At 39.6% G+C, this 4727-nt stretch overlaps 1 pseudogene; it reads right to left on the reverse strand.

Moving 5' to 3' along the window:
* Nucleotides 1-595: 595 nt before the first annotated feature.
* Nucleotides 596-4509, reverse strand: LOC103724797 (annotated as a pseudogene).
* Nucleotides 4510-4727: the final 218 nt, after the last annotated feature.

Consider the following 4727-nt stretch of genomic DNA (forward strand, 5'->3'; position numbering starts at 1 on the left):
AAGAAAAATTTCCAAGTATAAATTTTATAAATATAAAACAAATTCACAAATTACTTTGAATGCTAAATAAATATCTAGTTAATAAACTCAGCCAGTACTGGTTACAGTACTTTAAGGATAGAAAATTGGATTCATTCGTGTGTAGTGTTGAAACAATGTGCTCATTAATCAATTCTTAAGATATATACACATTTCTCTAAACTAGAAGACTCGTCTGTGTAGGTAAACCCTCCTTAATACCATATTTCTAAAAAATCATCAATGATAAAAGGTGAAAAAATATTTTCCAAGGTATCTGAACACATGAATGATCTCAAAAATGTACAAAAACCTCTGTAAAGCGGTACTATATCTAATACACCTATCAAACTTATCAGATACTGGAAAAAAAAACTGTAGCAAAGGAAATCTTTCCTACGTTCTTCTGAGCGCTTGATATTAACATCAAAAATACAGTGCAGCCACTCTTCCATGTGGTTGATCAGTTGTTATTGCTTTATATCTACATATCCGTTGTAAAGCATGATTGAATATGATTGAATATTCCATTTCTATGAGCAAGCTGTGTTCACATGCATCCTTTAGAAGGACAAGATTAGATTCGTGACTTCTTTGCAGCTACTGGTGTGCTAATCTAGTCCACATGACTGGGTGACACATGGAGTCCAAGCTTTTGAGCCCGAATATGAAAAAAACACTTGAAGCCTAGTTCCGGCTTTTGCTTGTGTTATGAGGGTTGTACTCAAAGCCGTCAGAAAACATTAACTCAATGTCATCAATAAACTCAGATGCTAATTTATTCACTTTTTCTCGAATTATATTTAAGGCAATGGGCTTCATAATAATGTCATAGTAGTCTGGGACCTGGATTTTAGAAACAAGTTTCAAAAAGAGTCAGTTATCATCATGCCATACCAATTCCATAACAAGTTGTTCAAAAGCAGACAATTCATGAACTCCTCCTTGTTAGCCGGAACTTCTTCAGTTCAGTGGCACAGGAGATGACTCTATAGATTGTCTTTTGCTGCCTCTTTTCTTAGAGTCACTCTCTTGGAGAGAAAATCTTTAGGCAGTATTTAAAGGTGTTGACTGGCCACTTGACTTTGAGGCGATTACTCTAAAGTTAGAGAAGCTGGGACTGTTTTCTGGTGTATCATTAGCACTCTTCCTTACTCTGTTTTCTATAAGGACTAAGCAGTTCCACAAATACACCTACTTGCAGTGTGCCCTGACTGTGGCGAGCAGAATGACTAGCAATTTAAAGATTTAGTTTCTGTAGGAGGAGCAGATTTGATCTTTCTTAGGCTTCTGGCAGCAGTTTTAGAAGAAAAAGCAGTAGTTTGGGGTATATTCTGCTGACTCCTTGAAGGGTATCTTCTAGGATCTTGTCGTTGGCTGTGATTTGAGAAAGAATCTCCCTCTTGTTTTAGTTGGCACTCTAACTTGTGGTCTTCCTCCTTTTGGTAGGCTGAGGTCTTCCTCTTCATCAGAGGCCTCCTCATCTTGTTCTACCTTGTACTCTTCCTCCTCACTTTGACCCTCTTCATCCTCATCAACTTCATCCTCCTCACCTTCCATACCCTCTTCCAGCTCTTCATCAGTTTCCAAGGATGGTCTCTGTCTAGAGGAGAGTCTTCTAGAACATTGATTTGGTCAATATATTATTCTGGACAAAACCAATCTCCATCAGGAACAGTCTTGAAGTTTGGTCGGACGCAGTAGGTGTGATGATTTTGGTTGCAGCCATCACAGAGCACCATGTTTTCGGCATCCCCTTCTTTTGGCATATCTCTGAACGTGCATCCAGTATAGATTTAGACCATATCACACTACTGTCCAAGGCTGATAAGTGAAGAAAGACCTGGGATAGACTAGCAGAAGAAAGGAGAGACTCTCTCCAACAGTCCAGGACTGTTTTATAGGAAGGTCCACTGTCACTGCCATCAAGTGGAGCTTTGAGAAAACATGCCCTGTTCTATCTGAAAGAGGGCCACTGCCAGATAATGAACCACGTTGCTCACTGAGTATGGTATACTTGCATTAGTTGAGACAGTACTTGGAGTTTCTCTTTTGATCCCCAAAAGTCTGTCTTTTACTATGACTCTTGCTTGTTTGTCAATTTCCATGCCCTCTACATCTTCATTCACAGTTTTAGTTATCCTGTTCTCCTTATTTTCTTCACTTAACAGCTCATACTGTCTGTCCACTTTCCAAGGCTGATCTCCAGATGTGTGGATCTGGAACCTTGATCACTCCTAACATTCCTTGATAGATTCTGTCTTCAATATCCAAAAGAAAGCCCCTGAGCCTCGGCTTGAGCTTCCTTTCTGCAGACCCTCTGATGTGTCACGTGCACTGGAAGATCTTCCCCAAGTGTAAGCAGACTTACAATCAATCTGAGGTTTGTCTGAAAAATGAAATTTCTCTTCAGAAAAATGGGCTAGCTGTGCACATATTCTGCTTTTCTCTTGAAACAGTTTCTTTAAAGGCACTTTCTCTATGCCCTCTAGAATTAAGAGCTTCAATAAGCTGGTTTAGCTGTTCATAAGAGCTGTAAAGCACCATCGATTTGGCTTATGCACTGGTTTTGGCAGCTGTAGATTATCATCACATGGACCTTGGTCCAGGTTGGAAGTAGGGTCGGACATCAAGGACTCTTCAGTTTTAGTAGATGCCTGAGGACTGTGAGACTATACATTATGAAATGATGAAGGCCTAGGCAATAGCATGTCTTCAGTGAGACCCACATAATCCTCTTCAATAAACAAACCAGGAATAGAAGGGAAAATCCTGTACCGCCCGTACATGCGGTCACGTCCCAAGGGAAAGATACTGGTACATGCGCTGGCACTCCGGATCTTTTCTGAGTTCTTTCTCTTTTCGTTGGTGTTCTTGCTGTAAAGCTTCTTTGGCATGAGCAGTAACAGACTGCTGCATTTAATTCCACGTTGTCTCCCTTTCCTCTTCTACTTCTTTTGTGTGGTCCTGGGTCATCTTCATCCTCGGTGACCATATCATGATCGAGTTCCTTTTGCTCTGTTTCTTTGCTCTCAGAACTAGTATCAAAATCTTCCCTTTCTTCTTCCTTACATGTGCAGTAGAATTTTGTTGTTCATCTTCCTTCGTTTTTCTTTTTTCTTTTTCATTTTTTGTTCTTGCTCCTTAAGTTTTTTCTTCGTTCCTTCTACGTATTCTAACAGCTGCTTCTTCTCCCTCTTTTTGATGCTGTTCCGCTTTTAGCTCCCGGAACTTCTGCTTTGCTTGTCGTAATACATTAACATAATCTTCAAAGAAATCCCTAGTAGAAACTAGGGTCAGTAACTTCCCACAGGGAGCATCAAGTATCTTCATTTTTTGTCCTGGTGTCAAACCTTACATTGAAGAGCTGGACAGTTTTTTCACCAGACTGGGATTGCTCAATTGGAGCTCCATACAGGCATCACCTGTAGCATCGAATCCTCCTCGTTTCCGATACTGGTATTTTGCATTTGCTGATTTTACATCAGCACCTGAAGCTAAAATGTGAAGTCTGAGAATTTTAGAAAGAATGCAGATATCAAGATCCAAGCTTTTCAAACTGCAGCCCCGGTGTTAACTGTGGCCATGATGCAACTTCAGACAGTGCAGATTTTCTGGGGTCTGCGTCTTCATCCTGAACCTCTGTTAAATCTTTGGTGTCCGCCTCAGCTATTTGCTCTTTGACTACTTTCTCCTCTTCTTCAGCTATTGCCTGGAAGATCGCAGTCAGGAAGGAAAAAAGCAATTCACATAGTGGGTCTTCACTGTCATTTCCTACAAGAACTTCCTCTAACACTTCCGGGGTTACTCCGACAGGAAACTCTTGTTCAAAAAGTTCCCCAGGTGCAGTAAGGAACTCCCAAACCATCAAAGCATCACCAAAGATTTCAGGAGGTAGTCTAGTTTTCACTGGAGTTGGTTCTGGAAGTTCCTTAAGGTCATCACATTCCATATCTTCTCTGGGTTTACTCCATTGCTTTAACTATTCCATGTATTTTTGCCTTTCTTCACATAATTTCTCTTTCCTTTTATTTTTCTATTTTAAGTCTCTTTTTCTTCTTTCTTCTTTAGTCTGTCTTCTACAATTTTCTTCAATTCTCCCTCTTTTTCTCTTTATCTTCCTTTTCTTTTTTCTTTGCTTCTCTAGAGCATCTGCTTTTTCTTATTTTAGTTCAGCTTTTTCAAAAGCTACTGTCTATTTCTTCTTGCCTCAAAAGTTTGTCTCTTTCTTTAGTAGCTTTGCTCCTATGTCCTGCAATAGTCTGTTTATTAGCAATGTTGTCTTCCTGATTAATAGATATTCGTTTGGGAGGTCTTCCTTTGTCTGTTAGCAGGACTGAAGATAAATGTGGGTGGGTCATCAGTGAAGGAACAAGAAAAGTCTTGCTCTGCTATGTTATATGTGGAAAAAGATGAGGCCTTAATTTTAATGACTCCATTTTGGGGTTCACAGCATTGTTTCAGAAAAAGCTTTAGGTATTTATTAGCCATTTAAAATACTTCTTTGGAGACCTCTCTGTTCAGATCCATAGACCATTTTTAATTGGGTCATTTGTTTCCCTGATTCTTTGTGCTTTGAGTTCTTTGTATATTTTAGAAACCAACCTTCTATCAGATGCTTAACTGGCAAAGATTCTCTCCCACCATGTGGGCTTCCTCTTCACTGGATTGGTAGTTTCCTTTGCTATACAAAAGCTTTTTAGTATAAT

The sequence above is a fragment of the Nannospalax galili genome, unplaced genomic scaffold, assembly GCF_000622305.1.
Source record: "Nannospalax galili isolate Female #2095 unplaced genomic scaffold, S.galili_v1.0 scaffold1049, whole genome shotgun sequence".
Taxonomy (NCBI): domain Eukaryota; kingdom Metazoa; phylum Chordata; class Mammalia; order Rodentia; family Spalacidae; genus Nannospalax; species Nannospalax galili.